Consider the following 9,815-nt stretch of genomic DNA (forward strand, 5'->3'; position numbering starts at 1 on the left):
GTTGAATTTATTCTGTGTTTACTTATCATCAATATTTCTTATCATATGATTTCCCCTTTCATTTTTTTGCTTGTATTTCCATCATTTTGTTTGACTCCTTACCAATTTATTGTGGGCCTTTTTCTTTCTTTTTAAATTCTGAATGCAAATCTAAGATCAATAATATGTGTTGCAAATCTTTCTCTTTTTTGTATTTTCTATCTGTTTTTCTCCCTATACTATAGGTTAGAATTTGGTGGGGGAGGGTGGTAGGGTGGAGCTGAGCTTTATTTTCCTATTGACTTATTCACTCTTTTTCTGTAACTAAACATCTGTTTAATTCATCAAATTTTAAATATCAGCCAGAAGATATTATGGGAATAAGAAAAAGGAACTTCAAGGCCAGGCATGGTGGCTCATGCCTATAATCCCAACACTTTGGGATGCTGTGATGGGCAGATCACTTGAGGTCAGAAGCTCAAAGCTAGCCTGACCAAGATGATGAAATCCCAACCCTACTAAAAATACAAAAATTAGTTGGGTGTTGTGGCACATGTCTGTAATCCCAGCTACTCAGGTGGCTGTGGCAGGAGAATCACTTGAACCCAGAAGGCAGAGGTTGCAGTGAGCCAAGATAGCATCAATGCACTTTAACCTGGGTGACAGAGTGACTCCCTCTCAAAAAACAAAAAAAGAAAGAAAGAAAAGAAACTTCATATCAGTCAACTTTGTTCCTTGACCATAAACCTCTGGATCTACTTCTTTCTTTAAATTCATCTTTCATTTAGCCTCCCCTAACCTCTAATTCCCCAAAGAATTTGTCTCCATCCCTAACTTATTTTATCTATTCTGAAAAGCAAAGTCTTGAAGTTATCTAAACCCTTAGGAGTTGATTTGAGGACTATTTTTATATTTCCAAGCAGCATCTCAAAATATTCACTCACCAAAAGGGAGGATTTTGCTGTATGGTGGTCAACAGCAGGTTGGTCTGGACTTGCCCAGCACCACAGGAAATTACAGTGCTAAAAAGAGAAAGTCCACAGCAAGTCAGGACAAGTCGGTTACCCTATTCTTTTACCAAGAAATAATATACATATTTCATCATAATTACTCTACCTGTTTTATTAGGATAAATTTTTAGATATGGAATGACTAGATCAAAGTGCATTTATTGCTAAACAATTTTAACAGGTATTGCAAAAAGCAGCTTTCTAATATAACTGAATCTATTTTTAATCCCATACGCATCAACAATAGTTTCCAGACATTTTCAATGAGCCAGAATAGAATTGTCAGCAGCATCAGAGAACTGGCGTATACTGGAGACTCTTCATGTTAACAGATGAGGACACTGAACAGGAATGTCCTCCATATTTGCAGGATGTTTAGCATCTCTGGGTAGACAGAACCCTCTCCCTCCACTCCCTATTTACACATGCCTCTCACTATGATCATCTCTCAAATGTCTCTAGGGGTTGAAAACAATACTTTTCCATAAAAACACAATGTATATTACACCATCTCCAATAATGCAAAGACATTTACTTAACCAGTTTTTCTGTACCAAGCACAGTGTTAGACACTGTAGATCTGAAATAAATTTTTTACAAATAAAAATTTTACAAAGTTACTGCCTTTAAAATTTACTTATTTGGAGGAGACAAACATACAAACAATACTTAAAATATCTATACCTTTAACTTTAACCTTTCCAGTACAATTATATAGTTTTAGTACACTGGAGAAAAAAGAATAATAGATATTTTTCCTTAATAGTTACAATAGAGTATTAGGGTATTTCTCTTCCAATTCTGACTCTCAAATGTCTTAATTTCCTAGAAGATGTGGTTTGCACTATGGCAATTATAACCATTATGAATCCATTTTACAATGAACTTAAATTTTTAAAAAATAATTCAAAACTTCAACATCTGTTGTATCAAAAATCATCTCTACGGTGTTGCTGATAGTATTTCTAATAGTGGGTCGTGGGTTCTTTATCAAGTAAGTAGCTTTTATAGTTACGAAGTCTTATTATAAACCAGAGGAAGCAGGTCACAGTTCAACTCACTTTTCAAACATGCCAGAAAACAGGGTTTGTGATGAGCATCTCTGTAGGTCTAACACATTCACACAGAAGTTGTAACACAGATTGGAAAAAAAAAAGATAGCCCACAAAGGGGTAATAACACAAACCAACGGAGTGGTTAAATCAGAAAAAATGAAATCAGCTTCTGATTTCATCCTCACACCATTTGAAGTTTAGACATTTTCATCACTGATTGTCCTTTCTTTTCCTAAAAATGGAAACTCCTGTAAAGCAGCGTTTCCTCAACCTCCCTAGTGCATCTAGCCGTGAAATCTGTGACCACTAAAGGGGTCAACTGAAACAAAGAAAACATTTTTTGCCAGATTTTGTGAGACACGTCTGTTCACACTTATGACAATTGCAAGAGAGACCATCCATTGAGCGTTTATTAGGGCAGACATGGGCTTTGTATATATCATCTTATTTAATCCTCATAGCAGCCCTGCCCAGTCTGGGGTACAGTTCTTGTTTTACATACAAGAATACTGAACTAAGCTCTGAACTATGGCTTGGAGGGGAAAAATAGCTTCCTAAAGGGTGTTCAGCTGACAAACAGAGGAACCAACATTCAAACTTGGGAAACCTTTGCTCCACAGCCCAAGTTCTTTCCTCTAAAATTAAGTAACTTAAATAAATGTAACCCCCCTCAACAACATCTTGTATGTTCTTGGTCCTCAGACACTGGTAAGATTGACGAGCCAAGTTGCAGCAGTATTGTTCACTCGCTCTCTCCTGTCCATTTGAAACACATTGCAATAAAATAATGAAATTTTTAAAAAAAAGAGAGAGCCAATTGAATATTCTAACTAGATGTGGCTGATATTTCCATTTCAACCCTTGTAGTTGGTAATAGTTCTAAAATACACTGCTCCCTTTCCTGTGAGGAAACGCCACCTTTCTTTAAACAATTGGATCCTTCTCTAATGATTCTGAAGTTTGGTGCCTCAGGGACACCATCAGAAACAAGTTGTTTTTTTTTTTTTTTTTTTTTTTTTGCCCCAAACCATACTTGTAGGAAATGTGGGAGGTTGGCCTTCTTACACTTAATCCTTTAATAATAGATTTTTCTTAAATTTGCTTCCTTTTCCAAAAGAGGAGTACAAAATAACAAACTGCCTAGGAGCATTAAGCCATAAACAATTTTAACTAAACATTTCATAGGACCCCAGATTGTAAATGCTTATTCACATTCTGGTCTTCTATTTTTGGACCCTATTCAGAAATTAGACTCACAGGCATCACCTTTGTTAAAGGATTAGGTTGTCTATTCTCAGCTACCAACTTCTCTCCTAATATGGACAGTTTCTTCGAAAAAGCAAGAGTAGACTCAGCTACGGATGAATTCATACACATCTATCTTTGCTGAAAAAACTAACAGCTCAATGAGCACATACTTCTTAAGCTCTTTTAACATATGAAAGATTCTATTAAATATTTTGCCATCTACCTGGCATGAAACCATTAGGTAAACAATTTAAATCAACCCGCGTTTATCAAAAACCAACCTGTCTCAGCAAATGCCTACCATTGATTCTCAGTGAGTTTGAAGAAATTGACAAAACAAATCACAAACTGCTCTACAGCCCAGCCAGCTGCATATGCTGGGCAGGATTAAGAAAATGGGGCTAGCCAGTGCCATTGTTTGAGATTGGTAACAACCTCATTGAGTATTTTGAGGAACGCTCCAAGGTCCCACCAGAGCCATCTTCTCACTTACCTGGTGTGAAAATCCCACCAATAAAGTTAACTCTCCTGAGACAATCAATAAAGATGTATTTGTTGAATTTGTTTGCTTCTCTGTATTTCTCTGACTAGATTAGAAGCTGCTTAATAGCTGCATGAAAGGTATTCATGAGTGTTTGCCTAATTAATTAATAGAATGTATTTATATCAAATTATTTCTAGAAGACCTTGTTAAAGTGTTATCTGGGGAGTGAGGGACACCTGAAGCCTCACAGTTTCTCTTTCTTTCTGCACTGTAGCTTTTGAGCTCTTGACTCCTCAGAGCCTGAGAGTCTCATGGTATCTGTTCTTTGAATTCATTTCTTCCCTGAGCCCCAGAACTGATAGATCAACTATTTAGAAAAGCAGGGAGGGGCTGGGCATGGTGGTTCATGCCTGTAATCCCAGCACTTTGGGAGGCTAAGGAGGGCGGATCGCCTGAGGTTGGGAGATTGAGACCAGCCTGACCAACATGGAGAAACCCCATCTCTACTAAAAAACAAAAAATTAGCCGGATGTGGAGGCACATGCCTGTAATCCCAGCTACTCAGGAGGCTGAAGCAGGAGAATCACTGGAACCCAGGAGGCAGAAGTCGCAGTGAGCTGAGACAGCCCCATTGCACTCCAGCCTGGTCAACAAGAGCAAAACTCCATCTAAAAAAAAAAAAAAAAAAAAAAGCAGGGAGGAGGGGCAGCCATGGGTGGTGGTCAGTTTGACATACCTAATGTGTGCCTAGGGCTACAATTTGCTTCTCTTTCCCTTCACCTTCTAGTCTTTCACCAAAGGTTTCCAGAACTCTTTAAAATAATTGACAGAGAACCAATCTACATGAACACATCGTCAGAAAAGCACCAAGGCTCAGTGTCACGATTCTATTCATTTTGTCACAAACCCTAACAACACACAAAGGAAGATATTATCTCATGCCACACTGGAGAAACATAAAGGCCCAGAGAGAGAGGCTGACTTGCTTACCTAAAGCCACACAAGTGACAGAGCCAGGCTTTGAACCCAAGACTGTCTGACTCCAAAGTCTTCTGCACTTTTTGTCATTTGGGGCCAATGACTTGCCTAAGTCTCAGTTTCATCTGTATCTTGAGGATTTTATATTAGATAACTTTGAGTGTTCTTCCCAGCAAACCCTTCAGAATCTGTGTTCCATTATCTCATTTTCCAACACTTGAACATCTGTTTGACCCATGACAAAACTGAGGCCCAGATAAGTGAACTGACTCGCCTAAATTCAGTGGGCAACTCATTGCAGCCCCTGGCCCAGGGCCTAGGTTCCAACATCCGTCCCCAGTCTCTTTTACATCTGACATCCTTAGCCTGGCCTATCAGGCCCTGATCTTTCTGGCTTTTCTTAATGCTATTTTCCCCTTTACTTTTTACAGTCTGACCATAATGATTGCCTGGTCTACTTATCCTTACCCCCTGTTTCCATCTCCAAACCTTTCAATCGGGGTATTCAACACCAGCTTATTCTTTAGGTCTCAGTTCAGATGTCACTTCCTAAGATTAAGTTTTCTGAGCTACCCCCTCCCTCTACCCCACACATAGGATTGCCAGATAATATATAGGAACCCAGTTGAATTTGAATTTGGGATAAATAATGAATCAACTTTTTTATAAGTATGTCCCAAATACTGCATGAAGCATAATTATACTAAATGGCCTATTGTTTATCTGATATTCTAATTAATTGGTGTCCTGTGTTTTTATTTTCTCTTATGTCTGTACAAAAGCCAGGTCATTCTGGTTTCTCAAAACAGAACAATTTTGGCACATTCAAATAAAGCATGTTTGAAGAAGCCATTTTCCCCCCAGTCTTTTGCAGAAAGACTAGGAATATATAAAGATTAGGGATCTTGCCTGCTGCTTGCAAATTTCTGGCAGCCCTGACCTCCCTGGTTTCTGACCTGGCCCTTGTCCATGAATTCACTCCAGAGTCCCTCTTGGTGATTACTGCCATTGGATTTTGTTCCCTTTTACTTTACTTCTCCTGGGGCTATGGAATCTTGAGTGTTCCCCCCTTGGCTTTAAGTACTGCATTCCACAACTACCAGCATTCCTGTGCTATATCCTGCTTTCACCCCATGCAGAGTGCAGTGCCCTGGGCATTGGCCTGTCTAGAGGGAGGCACTAGACAGAAATTACTGAGTGAGACTTTGTGCCTGGCTAGCAGTGCACACAATCAAGACCAAGTCACTTACTTCTCTGAGCTTCAGTTGCCTCATTTATTTAATCCAGCCTCAAGAATTGGATTAAACCATCATTAAAGAGGCCATTGTTATACCTCAGAGATTATGAGTTTGCCAAAACAAATGCAGCTACTGTTACTTTAATACGCCACAAAAGCAAGCTGCATCATGAGATTTTTCACTTACATTGGGAAAGAGGGAGATTCCCGGAGAGTGAAGAAGAAAAATAATAGCAGATAGAGAAGGAAGTGCACCAAGAAAGAACACCAATGTTGCAAACCACATCTTGAACTGGCCATTTCTTCTGTCCACTTGGATAGATTAAGAATAGTCATTTAATTTCTCAATAGTTTCCCTTAGGCCCATCCCCAACTTGACTTGAGAAGTGAATTGGCTCCATGGCAACCAGAACAACAATACCTGAGAAAAATTTTGCAAAGTTAAACCCAAGAGAAGCAGTGTCAAGCAAACACTAAATATTTCAAAAGCATTTTATTCTGCCTATGGTAATTCCCTGAGTATATGTTGCAAGAGCAATGCCCTCTATCACTCTTCTAAATACCCTCCTCACTGTGTTCCATTGTAGAGGGATCTTAAGTCATATAGACCCCCACACTCTGTTCTACAGAACACCAACATCTATAGAAATAGGTTAGCATATATTCCATGGATGAGGAAAGGATTCTGTGATAAAAGATGCTGAAAAATGCTAAAGTTTTTGGGAGTCACAGTGCGTCTTAGTTCTCTAGAGAATCTGAAAAGACTTTCAGGAAAAAACTTGCATAATTTCTCTGGGTTCCTTATATACTATTAGATCCCTAGAACTCTTCCATTTCACAAGAACATATATTTTGACAAATTTTATTGTGGATGCTGTATTAGTTTTCTGGGGTTGCTGTAACTAATTAGCATCAAGTGGGTGGCTCAAAACAACACATACGTATTCTGTCTCAGTTCCGGAGGCCAGAAGTCTCAAACCAAAGTGTTGGCAAGTCCACACTCCTTCAAATGCTAGCGGGGAATTCATCCCTTGCTTATTCCAGCTTCTGATGGCCCCAGGGTCTCCTTGGCCTGTGGCTGCACCAATTCAATTCTGCCTACATGGTCACATTACTGCCTCCTCTTCTTTACATTTCTCTTCACTTACCAGAATACATGCAATTGCATCTAGGGTCCTCTCAGAGAATCCAGGATGAGCTCCTTGTCTCCAGATCCACTTAAGGCCATAATTCTTCTTCACATGTAAAGTTATATTCACAGATTCCAGGAATTAGGGTGTAGACATATGTTTTTAGTAACCACCACTTAACACACTACAGATGTTAATTGATAAACATCAAAATAATACCCTCAACTTGATTCAATTTAATTCTACTAGTCAGCCATCATCTGATGAGCCTATAGTATGTGCCAACCACTGTCTTAGGCCAGATCATAAAATGATTCAAAGCCTAATTATTACCCTTAAGCAATTTACATACCGTAGAGGAAATTGACATCCCAGTAGTTTAATATTTTGCAGAGTGATAGGTGCTTATAAAGTTATGATCAAAGCAGAATTGAGGAAGGGATTATTTCTTCCTAAGGAAGTAGGGAGAGCTTTCCAGAGGAGGAGATCATTCCATTGAGATTTGAAGAATGATTAACAATTCCCCAGGCAAAGCATCAAGGGACTCCAGGTGGAGGAAACACCATGGCCAATGTTTCGAACCACATCTTGAACTGGACATTTTCTTCTGTTCCCCTGGATAGATTAAATATAGTCACTTAATTTTCAAGTTTCTCTTAGGCCCATCCCCAACTTGCCTTGAGAAGTGAATATACAGAGCGTGGTGATAGAAGAAACTTGTGATGACAAAATGAAAAAATATGCATGCAAAGCTACTAGCACTGTACTTGGCATTCAGTAACATTACCTGTTTTTCTAAAACTAAAGAGGGTAGAAGCAAGAGATGAGGCTGAAGTCATAGTTTTTTTTTCGTTTTTTGTTTGTTTGTTTTTTGCTATAAAAATGTTTTATTAGGCCAAACTACTTACTATGAAAATGCTTTAAAATGCAGCAGGAGGAGATGTAAAGACTCAAAGAAGTGTATAGTGACAATGGCTATCAGAAGACACTAAATAATCCACACTGCTTCCCCACTTTACCTAGAAAAGGAGGCTTCTAGGCTACCTCCTCCTCAGCACTAGACTGTCTTAAACTTAGCATACCATTCTGATCAGCTTGGACTTCACCTCAAAGGCAATGGAAAATCATTGAAATGTTTTAATCTGGGGAATAATGTGATTGGACTTTTTGTAATAATGTTTTTGCTTTATCGGATATGCACAAGTGGAAAAGATTAAAATTTATATTATAAAAAAATCTAGAATTTACATTTTAATGGCAAGATTCCAGAGAACAAAGTGAATTGGAGAAAGAAAAAAGCATAATGCAGGACATCTCCCATGAAGACAGCCATGTGTGTGACACAAGAACTACCCTGCCTTTAGAGTTTTACCCAAATGTCTGGAGGCCTGGTCATCACCCACCACAGTTATAAACTCTCTCCTTTAAGAAATTGAGGCCCACATTTTGTTCAGATCCACAGGCCTTACTTAGATGAGAGTACCCAGTAGTCTTGCACTGGTATAAACACTAATATATGTCACCTATTTGAGAAAATAACAGATATATTGAACATATATAGGTACTAGTATAAATGTTTCACCAAGTAGTCTTCTTTTAAGGTATGCACATTTGTGTCTTTCTGTGTATCCATACGAACATGGAACACAGCCACAAAGAGGAACTTAGAGAAGGTTCCATAAGAATGGGGTTTAGAAAATTATGTATGCAAATAGAAATAAAAACCAGTAAACTTCAACCAACAGGCGGTTATTTAGTAAGAAAAAGAAGGGATTTAATCAATATCTAGATGGTTGGTTGACTGAATTTATTTATGTATTTATTTATTTATTTATTTATTTATTTATTTTTTTGAGACGGAGTGTCGCTCTTGTTACCCAGGCTGGAGTGCAATGGCGCGATCTCGGCTCACCACAACCTCCGCCTCCCGGGTTCAGGCAATTCTCCTGCCCCAGCCTCCTGAGTCGCTGGGATTACAGGCACGCGGCACCATGCCCAGCTAATTTTTTTGTATTTTTAGTAGAGACGGGGTTTCACCATGTTGACCAGGATGATCTCAATCTCTTGACCTCGTGATCCACCCGCCTCGGCCTCCCACAGTGCTGGGATTACAGGCTTGAGCCACGGCGCCCGGTCTGAATTTATTTATTAAAGCAAACAAACACACACACAATAGTCTGAAGATGCTTCCACGGTAATTGGGGAGCAGTTGCATCACTTACATGGGACTTGGAGTTTTTGGTCATGCCTCAGTACATGCTCTCAAAAGCCTCATGGAGCAGTGTTATTCCCAGCATTGACAGCCTGGCACTTGAATGGCACTTTAGAATGCTTGTTTCTAGTAATAGTCTCCTCCTCAATGAACGGCCTCATTTTAATGATATTGGCATGTTGGCCAGGGCTGAGCTAGAGCTGGGTCTGTCAACCTCTGTTGCCAACGAGACATTTCTCACCTGGTAACCTTCATTTACACAGGCCTGGAGTTCACAAAGTTAAATTTTGATAGAAAGAACTGAGTTTTCCCATGAGTCCCGGGGTGACCTTTCAGGTCTCAGCTCAAATTTCATTTCCTCAGAGATCTCCATTCCGTCTAAAATCGCCCCACTCCGACTCCGGTTTATCTTTACTACTGCACTCTGTGCTTCACCCAGACTACACCTAGCGCAGTCTGTAATATCTGTGCTATCCATGTTT

Source organism: Cebus imitator, unplaced genomic scaffold, assembly GCF_001604975.1.
Source record: "Cebus imitator isolate Cc_AM_T3 unplaced genomic scaffold, Cebus_imitator-1.0 Scaffold761, whole genome shotgun sequence".
NCBI classification, from domain to species: Eukaryota; Metazoa; Chordata; class Mammalia; order Primates; family Cebidae; genus Cebus; species Cebus imitator.